This window comes from Ranitomeya imitator, chromosome 5, assembly GCF_032444005.1.
Source record: "Ranitomeya imitator isolate aRanImi1 chromosome 5, aRanImi1.pri, whole genome shotgun sequence".
Lineage (NCBI taxonomy): Eukaryota > Metazoa > Chordata > Amphibia > Anura > Dendrobatidae > Ranitomeya > Ranitomeya imitator.
Window position 1 is genome coordinate 103,517,959 of NC_091286.1, and position 12,123 is coordinate 103,530,081.

A 12,123-nucleotide genomic window follows, 5' to 3' on the forward strand; every position below is an offset into this window, starting at 1 on the left:
TGAGATAATAAATATAAAGGGAAATCACAGTTTTACTCATCTCTTTATAGGAAAATAGTTTCTAGGAAAAGAGGTAATCCGTTTTGGTAAGTTATAGGCAGGCAGGGGAACATGAAATATATTGATGGAGAGTGAAAGACTCAAGTCTTTACTGCTCTTATGGAATATATATATCGGTTCTGAATAACCACTAACACCATTTCTATGCATAGTGACATAATTAGGACGAGAAGTTAAAGGGATAGTTTGGTGCGGCTCACTTCTGGATCGAAGGAGAGTGTAGTTGAGGACGTTGTGTCCAACATACTTGCCGGAATGAATAGGACACTTGCCTAATACCGGCCATTTGTTCACACGCCCAAAAGGTATTTTGGGATGTAATGTCATCTGCACCAATCACCTCCTGATTTGGAAGTGATGGACGCTACACTACTAGTAATGTGGAGCCCATTTCATAGTGAGGACAGCACGGTCTCATTTATGGCTTGCTCCGTTGGGTTTGAGCTCAAATCAGACCAAGGACAACATCTGTGTTGAGTTTGTACGTTTCCTCTGCTCCATCTGACACTCCAAAGCCATACTGATTGAGTATATCGATTAATAACCTGTGAAGAGAATTTTTTTTATTATTTTTGCTCAAGATTATTTATCCAACCACTTAGTTACAGAGCCATTTTTGACGTTAATGACCAAGCCAATTTTTACAATTCTGACCACTTTCACTTTATGAGGTTATAGCTCTCGAACACTTCAATGGATCCCACTGATTCTGAGGATCCCACTGATTCTGAGATTGTTTTTTCATGACATATTGTACGTCATGTTAGTGGCAAAAAATTTCCGATATGACTTGCGTTTATTTATGAAAAAAACGCAAATTTGGCAAAAATTTAGAAAATTTTGCAATTTTCAAACTTTTCATTTTTGTGCCCTTAAATCAGAGAGTGGCGTCACACAAAGTAGTTAATAAATAACAAATCCCACATGTCTACTTTACATCTGCACAATTTTGGAAACAATTTTTTTGTAAGGAAGTTATAAAGGATTAAAAGTTGACCAGCGATTTCTCATTTTTCCAACAAAATTTACAAAATCATTTATTTTTAGGGACCACCTCACAATTTGAAATGAGTTTTGGGGGGTCAATATGACAGAAAATACCCCAAAGTGACACCATTCTAAAAACCGCACCCTCTCAAGGTGATCAAAAAGTTTATTAACCCTTCAGGTGCTTCACAAGAACTAAAGCAATGTGAAAGGAAAAAAATATGAACATTTTACTTTTTTAACAAAAAATTAACTTTAGATCCAAACTTTTTTTTATTTTCACAAGGGTAACGGGAGAAGATGGACCACAAAATTTGTTGTGCAATTTCTCCAGAGTACACAGATACCCTGTATCTGGAGAAAGCCACTGTTTGGGTCCATGGCAGAGCTCAGAAGGGAGGGAGCACCGCTTGACTTTTTGAACGCAAAATTGTCTGGAATCAATGGCGGGCACCATGTCACGTTTGGAGACCCCCTGATGTACCTAAACAGTGGAAATCCCCCCGTTCTAACTCCAACCCTAACACAGCCCTACCCCTAACCCTAATTCCAACTCTAACCCCAATCATAACCCTAACCCCAACACCACAACCGTAACCCCAACACCACAACCGTTACCCCAACACCACAACCGTTACTCCAACACAACTCTAACCCTAGCCCAACCCTAACCCTAGCTCTAACCCCAACCCTACCTAACCCCAACCCTAGCTCTAACCCCAACCCTAACTCTAACCCCAAGCCTAACGAATGGAAAAAAAAACAAAAACACTTTTTTATTTTATTATTTTTACCTAATTAAGGGGGTGACAAAGGGGGGTTTGATTTACTATGTTTTATTTTGATCACTGTGATAGGGTCTATCACAGTAATCAAAATAAACCAATAGGGAAAATCTCCTATTGTTGCCAGGAACCAGCTGGCAGACCTCGGCGGGCGCACTGCATCAGCCATTTTCTTCCAGGAATAAGATGCTGAGGGCTGGGGGACAGAGCTGGAGGGTTCAGGGATGGCAGAGGTACTTGGAGGTCTCGGGCGACCCCATTTCCCACTCCTCTGGTATGGTAGATCATATCAGAGGAGAGAGAAATTAATGGGAAATCTGACTATTTTGCGACCGCCATTATTTGGTGAATAACGGAGGTCACAAGACTGGGGACAGTAAAAACCAACAGGAATCATGTTCTCCGGGATTTCAGCTATCCCCGGTAGCCGAGACCCCGGAGATTTTGCAACGCTTGGGGGCGCTATACCCTTATTTTTCAGCACCGTTAAAAAGCGGCACTGAGGAATAAGGCACCTTAACGACCGCCCTTAAAAGGCGTATTGGTGGTCATTAAGGGGCTAATATTAAAACGCAATGAAATTTTCTAATATACCATACTATTAATTATTCTGATCTGATCAGATCTGGCACACCAGGCAAACAGACAATTTTGTGGCAGAAGCTAAGGCTCAGCAGGTATTTCTTCTGCTGTGGAAATGTAGTATTACATGGCAGCCATCCAAAAGAATAGCTATCCAAGTGACAGCAGAATGGCTAGAGCCTGCCAGAATGGTAACTGCTCCAACATAATTAATCTGTGCGGGGTCCTCAGTTGTGGACCCCCATGTATAATGTCTGCATACTTTATCTGGCACATAGGCAGCATTTATTTCCTAATGACACAAGCCCTGTAACACTGAAGCCCCTAGCTGGAGTTTTCCAGAATTGGAGAAATTTTTACAGTGGGGGATTCCGGGTGGGATAACCTCTCTATGATGCCCATACGATCTAACAGGACAGGGGACAAGAGTAAATGTTATTTCTCCAAAGTTTCCCTACTTGTTTCTCAATACAATGTCATGGCACATGATGCTGATGCTACTGTAAACAGTCTGCGTGGCCTATATGTGCTACCACGGCCTGCATCATCTTTGGATTTGTCTCCCATTGAGCACGTCTGGGACACCACTGGTAGGTATTGCACAAGGAGCTGCCAGCAGTGGGTCTTGATGATTCTGTGGCCAAGTACATTCAGCATGGGAAGACAGTCCTCAGATAACCATTAATAACCTCACTGATATCAGCCAAGGTGTGTAAGTGCAGGGATTTCTGCACATGGAGCTCATACTCAATACGGAATAATGAGGAGATGTTTTGGAAATTTTGTTTCCTTTTTTTCAATCTTTTGTAGATCGTTAATATGCCCATCCATCCATCCTATGATTTCCATGAATCCATGACTTTTCCTTCTTGGTATTGCAATTTCAATGATGAAGAGCGTTTAAGAAATCACCTTTATTTAATGAAATTGTACTACCTCTTTATTAGAAGAAGGTTCAGGCACAAATCAAAGCCAAGTGTTATTACTAACAGGCAGTGTATCCTGAAACATGTCAGAAACCCTGACGTGACATTTGCATTATGGATTTTATTAGGACATATCACGGGATCACGGTTCTATTCATCTGATTGAGTGCTGACAAATAACAAAAGACTGATTGTCATTTCCAAACAGACACCAGGTGTGTACAGGTGCAAACTAAGAGTAGCCCTCTCCATATAAAGTCATGGCCAAATGTATTAACACCCCTGCAATTCTGTCAGATAATACTCATTTTCTTCCTGAAAATGATTGCAAACACAAATTATTTGGTATTATTATCTTCATTTAATTTGTCTTAAATAAAAAAACACAAAAAGAATTGTCCTAAAGCCAAATTGGATATAATTCCACACCAAACATAAAAAAGGGGGTGGACAAAAGTAATGGCACTGTTTGAAAAATCATGTGATGTTTCTCTAATTTGTGTAATTAACAGCACCTGTAACTTACCTGTGGCACCTAACAGGTGTTGGCAATAACTAAATCACACTTGCAGCCAGTTGACATGGATTAAAGTTTACTCAACCTCTGTCCTGTGTCCTTGTGTGTACCACATTGAGCATGGAGAAAAGAAAGAAGACCAAAGAACTGTCTGAGGACTTGAGAAACCAAATTGTGAGGAAGCATGAGCAATCTCAAGGCTACAAGTCCATCTCCAAAGACCTGAATGTTCCTGTGTCTACGGTGTGCAGTGTCATCAAGAAGTTTAAAGCCCATGGCACTGTGGCTAACCTCCCTAGATGTGGACGGGAAAGAAAAATTGAAAAGAGATTTCAACGCAAGGTTGTGCGAATGTTGGATAAAGAACCTCGACTAACATCAAACAAGTTCAAGCTGCCTTGCAGTGCGAGGGTACATCAGTGTCAACCCGTACTATCTGTCGGTGTCTGAATGAAAAGGGACTGTATGGTAGGAGACCCAGGAAGACTCCACTTCTTACCCAGAGACATAAAAAAGCCAGGCTGGAGTTTGCCAAAACTTACCTGAAAAAGCCTAAAACGTTTTGGAAGAATGTTCTCTGGTCAGATGAGACAAAAGTAGAGCTTTTTGGGCAAAGGCATCAACATAGAGTTTACAGGAGAAAAAAAGAGGCATTCAAAGAAAAGAACATGGTCCCTACAGTCAAACATGGCGGAGGTTCCCTGATGTTTTGGGGTTGCTTTGCTGCCTCTGGCACTGGACTGCTTGACCGTGTGCATGGCAATATGAAGTCTGAAGACTACCAACAAATTTTGCAGCATAATGTAGGGCCCAGTGTGAGAAAGCTTGGTCTCCCTCAGAGGTCATGGGTCTTCCAGCAGGACAATGACCCAAAACGCACTTCAAAAAGCACTAGAAAAAGGTTTGAGAGAAAGCGCTGGAGACTTCTTAGGTGGCCAGCAATGAGTCCAGACCTGAATCCCATAGAACACCTGTGGAGAGATCTAAAAATGGCAGTTTGGAGAAGGCACCCTTCAAATATCAGGGACCTGGAGCAGTTTGCCAAAGAAGAATGGTCTAAAAATTCCAGCAGAGCATTGTAAGAAACTCATTGATGGTTACCGGAAGCGGTTGGTCGCAGTTATTTTGGCTAAAGGTTGTGCAACCAAGTATTAGGCTGAGGGTGCCAATATTTTTGTCTGGCCCATTTTTGGAGTTTTGTGTGAAATGATCAATGTTTTGCTTTTTGCTTCATTCTCTTTTGTGTTTTTTCATTAAAGACAAATTAAATTAAGATAACACCAAAGAATGTGATTGCAATCATTTTCAGGAAGAAACTGAGTATTATCTGACAGAATTGCAGGGGTGTCAATACTTTTGGCCATGACTGTATAACTAACAAAGTAACACTATGTAGCACTATAGCATTAAAACATGAAATCTATGAAATCTGAATTGCATTATCGCTCTAGATAATAGGAAAAATTGAGAACACTTTGCACATAAATTGGCCAATTCATGTATGCCCAGCAGCAGCGATAAGGCGATTCATGTTGCTGGGAACAACAATCTATCTAATGTGAAGCCTGCATTTATGTGGATAGATAGGATCCTGCTATGATTAAAACCGACAGAGGCTGATGGGTGGAGTACTCGGTCAGAGAGCTTATGTATACAAAGAATGAAAGACTGACCGTCACTTCCAAACAGGTGTGTACAGGTGCAAACTAACAGTAGCCATCTCTATACATAAACAATTAAAGTTGCACCCTGTAGCGCTATAGCACAAAAACATGAAATGTAGGAAATATCAATTGCATTACTACTCTAGAAAATAGACTGAGTGCTGGACATCACACTTAATCGTCGTATTTCAGTGTCCGCCTGCCGTCTATACACTATTAACTGTATTAAACTGTTATCTGCCCACCAGATGGCAGCATGTCTGTACAGAATACCTTTTCTAGATTAAATAAACTTTTAAAATAGGCTTTGTAGAAATATGGCCGCTCAACCTACAAAGGGAAGACTGCAGCAAATCCCATCAGTGCCATAAAAACGATACCATTTTCTTTCCTGTTCTTTTTCCCCTGCACCTCTTCAAACATGAGCTGCGGAAGACGTCTCGGGAACCGCATCCATTTTTGATGTCTTTAATGTTGGCGTGCACAACTGATTATGTTTGCTGACAGCCATTGGGAAAGGCAGAAAGGTCGCTACAGATGAACTTGCACCCCGCTGATTTGGCCGCGACAGCTGACATGTGCCCGGAACAGCCACGGGTGGAATTGTGATCCACCCATGGTTGTTAGCCAGTTAAATGCTGCTGTCAAACTCTGACAGCGCCATTTATTGCGCGCTTCTGGCAATCGTGCCAGAAATCCCACCCATCGGTGATCCCGTCACGTGATCACGGGTCAATGATGGGTCGGCATAACAACCAGAGGTTTCCTGCAGGCCTCAATGGTTGTCACTGCAAGTCAGCAATTCTGCTACGTACAGACGATCTGCTCTTCTCCTGTATGTAGCAGAGCCAATCAGGTTATGGCAGCTTCTAGTCTCCCATGGAGACTATTGAAGCATGCCAAAAGTTTAAAAAAATGTTTTTAAAGATATTAAAAAATATATATATATATATAAAAGTTGAAATCACCTCCCTTTTTTGCCCAATTCAAAAAAAAACAATAAAAACATACACATATTTGGTGTTGCAGTGTTCAGAATCACCCGCTCTATCAAGATAAAAAATAATTAAGCCGATCGCTAAACAGCGTAATGAAAAAAAAAAAAATCAAAACGCCAGAATTAGGTTTTTTTTGGTTGCTGCAACATTGCAATAAAAAATGGAATAACGAGTAGTGATGAGCGAGCATACTCGTTGCTCGGGTGATCTCTGAATATTTGTTAGTGCTCGGAGATTTAGTTTTTGTCGATGCAGCTGCATGATTTACGGCTGCTAGCCAGCCTGAGTAGATGTGGGGGTTGCCTGGTTGCTAGGGAATCCCCACATGTATTCAAGCTGTCTAGCAGCTGTAAATCATGCAGGTGCATCAACAAAAACTAAATCTCCGAGCGCTAACAAATACTCGGGAGACCACCCAAGCATGCTAAGGAAAACCCAAGCAACGAGTATACTCGCTTATCACTAATAACGAGCGATCAAATGATCACATCTGCACTAAATTGGTATCAATAAAAATTTCAGCTCACAGCACAAAAATAAAGGCAAATTCAGCTTTAGCATTGGTGAACATGGTAAAAAAAAATCCAAAAAAACAGTTGTGGAAATGCACTTTTATTGCAGATTTCACCGCCCTTGGAATTTTGTTCCCGCATTTGAGTAAAAGATATGGTAAAACCAATAGTGTCGTTGAATAGTACAACTTGTCCCGCAAAAAATAAGCCCTCACATGGTCACATTTATAGAAAAATAAAAAAGTTAAGGCTCGGGGAACAAGGGGAGTGAAAAACAGAAATGCAAGCACAAAAAAAAGGGCTCCATCATGAAGGGGTTAAAACTACTTCCAGGGGAAAGTATAGCACAGCAATCAATCGTCATCAATAAGGTCGCAATTCTAATTTTTTTTTTTTAAAGGAAATTATATATTTGCCCAATTGAGCCTTTAAGCACTATGAAAGCCCCTTCATAAGCTCATGCACATGGCACCTATGGAGCTGGACTGTCCCCATGCAATACCATTTATGCCACGTTGGGTGCTGTACGGAAAGTTCTTTTCAGTATCTGCGGCATCATCATAACCATTTTGCGGATGTTGACCTTGACCTGGACAAAGCCCTGAACTCAACTGCAAATCCTAACCGCGACCAACCTTACTGAAGCTATGGTGACTGAATAAGTGCGGGATTACTAAAGGATTTGCACAAGCGACATATACTGTGGATCAGAGGTCAGTTCTCCAAGATATTTGGAGCAACCTCCCTGGTGCATTAGATCAAAACCTCTGTGTAGGTCTACCTAGAAGAGTTGATGATGTTCTAAAGGGAAAAGGCGGCCAGTTCAAATAATAATTTACATTTTTTTTTTTATATACTCCCTTAGAATTTTTCCTAATCGTAAAAAATAAACCATGAACGCTTCTATTTTTTTTTTTTAAATCTTTTTTTTTTTTAATGCAGAATTTTTCCACAATTTTTGCAGAGTACACATGAAGCCTTTGGTAAAACTTGCCCCTTTGTGATGGCATGTATGTGTATGCAATACACTCATAACTGCCCATGTAATAAATATTCTCCTTGGTGTATACAGAAAGCTTGGTTTATGAAGGTTTTCCGGCCTGGTGTAGATCATATTGTCTTATCATATTGCTGTATACATCGGTGGCGTTGCTGCCGCTATACCGATGCAATCTTTTCTCGTTACTTACAGTTTAAATGCCCTGGATAATGAGATACTTAATAATTGAAAAAGCTGCTGACAAGCGCTCCCACGAGAGAGCTGAAGACTTCTCGGTAAATGTGATGTATTGGTAACAACCCTGGACCATGTACTCTGTAGGTGAAAATTCATGTTGTAGAACACCACGTCACACGGTAGGAATTCTCTGTGGTATATCCATCATTAGGTCGTTAGCCATTTACATGCCGACATAAGCATTTGCCCGTGAGCATCAGCCATGGAGAGAAAAGTGCAATCATCCCAGGGATGAAGATTTGGGGAATTTTAGGATTGACTGGTTCATTAAAGAGAATGTGTCACCAACTGAGAGCAGCATAATGTAGGAAGAGAGACCCCGATTCCAATGATGTACCACATAGATTACTGGGTGCAGCAGCTGTCACACAATCAGTTTTTAGATGTAGTATGTAGCAGGGCTGAGAAAGCTAACCCCGTCCCCCCATAACATTCTGTGTAACTTGTCTATTGACAGTGAGCTGCTTATCAGAGGAGGGGGTGTGGTCAGGCCAATTGGCATGAGGGAGCAGTGATAATCTCCTGGTAATAAAATAATCATTGTATGGAAACATAAGCACACAGCCTAATAAGGGATGTATCCCTGAAATTTGTGTCTCAGCCCTTACCTCATGCTGTTCTCAGATTATTAAGCAAAAACCTGCTGACATTTCTTTGAATTGACAATTTAGCACCCCATCACTCTCCTTCTTTGTCAAATAGCCCTTACACAGCCTGGAGGTGTGTTTGGGGTCATTGTCCTGTTGAAAAATAAATGATGGTCCAACTAAACGCAAACCGGATGGAATAGAATGCCGCTGCAAGATGCTGTGGTAGCCATGCTGGTTCAGTATGCCTTCAATTTTGAATAAATCCCCAACAGTGTCACCAGCAAAGCACCCCCACACCATCACACCTCCTCCTCCATGCTTCACAGTGGGAATCAGGCAAAGACAGACACGGTGGTTGGAACCAAAGATCTCAAATTTGGACTCATCAGACCAAAGCACAGATTTCCACTGGTCTAATGTCCATTCCTTGTGTTGTTTAGCCCATACAAGTCTCTTCTGCTTATTACATGTCCTTAGCAGTGGTTTCCTAGCAGCTATTTTACCATGAAGGCCTGCTGCACAAAGTCTCATCTTAAGGGCTCTTTTCCATTTGCGAGAAACACGTCCGTGTCTCGCATGTGAAAACCCAGCTCTGGCGCCGGCACTCCAGAGCAGAGCGTGCAGCTGCATAGCAAAACATGGAGCCGCACGCTCCGCTCCCAAGTGCCTGCGCCAGAGCTTGGTTTTCACATGCGAGACACGGACGTGTTTCTCGCAAGTGGAAACAAGCCCTATCAGTTGTTGTAGAGATGTTTCTGCTGCTAGAACTCTGTTTGGCATTGACCTGGTCTCTAATCAGAGCTGCTGTTAACTTGCGATTTCTGAGGCTGGTGACTCGGATAAACTTATCCTCAGATGCAGAGGTGACTCTTGGTCTTCCTTTCCTGGGGCGGTCCTCATGTGAGCCAGTTTCTTTGTAGCGCTTGATAGTTTTTGCAACTGCACTTGGGGACACTTTCAAAGTTTTCCCAATTTTTCTAACTGACTGACCTTCATTTCTTAAAGTAATGATGGCCACTCGTTTTTCTTTACTTAGAATTTGTATTATGGCAAGAAAAAAGCAGCTAACCGTCTATTCAGTAGGACTTGTAAAGAAAATTGGCGCGCACTCAGGGTAATAAGGGAGCGAGGTGCAGGTGTAGTGGGCTATGACAGCCCCACGTACATATAAAATATAGTACACCGCACACTCTGTATATATATTTTGCGAATAGTGAAGGATTTATTTATATAAAGTGGAATTAGGTGACATGAAAAGCGACCAAAGGTAATTATAATGACGTTTCGGCCCTGCCAGGGCCTTAATCATATAATCGCTATGGAAAAAAAATAAAGAACAGACAAAAAAAATACATGAACATACAATATATGAAATACACCGTATTTAAAGTCCAACAAAAATAAAGTTCCCATCCTGGATAAGAGAGAAAAATGCAAAATAAAATAAAGGGGAAAAGGGGGGGGAAAAAAGTCATAGTAACTGCAGCGTAATCTGATATACTTCCATAATATATAACACTTCGTATGTCAGCAAGGAAGACATGAGGTTAGAAACATGATAACAGGGTAAGGCTAAGACTCCTGAAGCAAGACCATATGACAGTACACTTGGGCAATTTTACTAGATACAATTTACCTTCAATATGCACAGAGGAGAGGAAAAGATCCTGGTAGGTAGAGGCATATACTGTGGAGAAGACAGAGGTACGTGAGATGGAGGGTATATAGGGAGGATACATAGATAATGAGAGGCTATAGATGAAATGATGTATAATATATACCTTAGATGCCAGTAAGCTGTGTGTATATCACGCAAAGAAAGCCCTGTGTGGGGTCTGTGGAAATGTAAGGCATAGTACTGTAAGGGAAATGTACGTAAATAAATGTAATGGTAGCTAAACCAATAAATGGTAGAAGAGGGGAAGACTTATTACCTTTATAAGTGCAGTAAACTTTTTAGCTACCATTACATTTATTTACGTACATTTCCCTTACAGTACTATGCCTTACATTTCCACAGACCCCACACAGGGCTTTCTTTGCGTGATATACACACAGCTTACTGGCATCTAAGGTATATATTATACATCATTTCATCTATAGCCTCTCATTATCTATGTATCCTCCCTATATACCCTCCATCTCACGTACCTCTGTCTTCTCCACAGTATATGCCTCTACCTACCAGGATCTTTTCCTCTCCTCTGTGCACATTGAAGGTAAATTGTATCTAGTAAAATTGCCCAAGTGTACTGTCATATGGTCTTGCTTCAGGAGTCTTAGCCTTACCCTGTTATCATGTTTCTAACCTCATGTCTTCCTTGCTGACATACGAAGTGTTATATATTATGGAAGTATATCAGATTACGCTGCAGTTACTATGACTTTTTTTCCCCCCCTTTTCCCCTTTATTTTATTTTGCATTTTTCTCTCTTATCCAGGATGGGAACTTTATTTTTGTTGGACTTTAAATACGGTGTATTTCATATATTGTATGTTCATGTATTTTTTTTGTCTGTTCTTTATTTTTTTCCATAGCGATTATATGATTAAGGCCCTGGCAGGGCCGAAACGTCATTATAATTACCTTTGGTCGCTTTTCATGTCACCTAATTCCACTTTATATAAATAAATCCTTCACTATTCGCAAAATATATATACAGAGTGTGCGGTGTACTATATTTTATATATTCAGTAGGACTATCAGCTGTGTATCCACCAGACTTCTGCTCAACACAACGGATGGTCCCAACCCCATTTATAAGGCAAGAAATCCCACTTATTAAACCTGACAGGGCACACCTGTGAAGTGAAAACCATTCCCGGTGACTACCTCTTGAAGCTCATCAAGAGAATGCCAAGAGAATGCAAAGCAGTCATCAAAGCAAAAGGTGGCTACTTTGAAGAACCTAAAATATAAGACAATTTTAGTTGTTTCACACTTTTTGTTAAGTATATGATTCCACATGTGTTAATTCATAGTTTTGATACCTTCAGTGTGAATGTACAATTTTCATAGTCATGAAAATACAGAAAAATCTTTAAATGAGAAGCGGTGTCCAAACTTTTGGTCTGTACTGTATATGTTCACTCTGTTATTATCTTTCGCATATTAGATGCCATATAGCTTCTTCCATATGCATTCAAGCGATTTTGAGTGGTTTGGGAAGATAAAAACAGTAAGCGCTGAACACAAACTCACCTCTGATAATTTTGCTTTGAGATTTATGAATTACTAGATGGTGGCCCGATTCTAACGCAGCGG

At 40.8% G+C, this 12,123-nt stretch overlaps 1 protein-coding gene across 3 annotated transcripts in view; it reads right to left on the reverse strand.

The window, feature by feature from the left end:
- The window catches only part of MRPS5 (mitochondrial ribosomal protein S5), a 129,126-nt gene that overhangs the window by 24,254 nt on the left and 92,749 nt on the right, over positions 1–12,123 (reverse strand). The window lies entirely within an intron of this gene.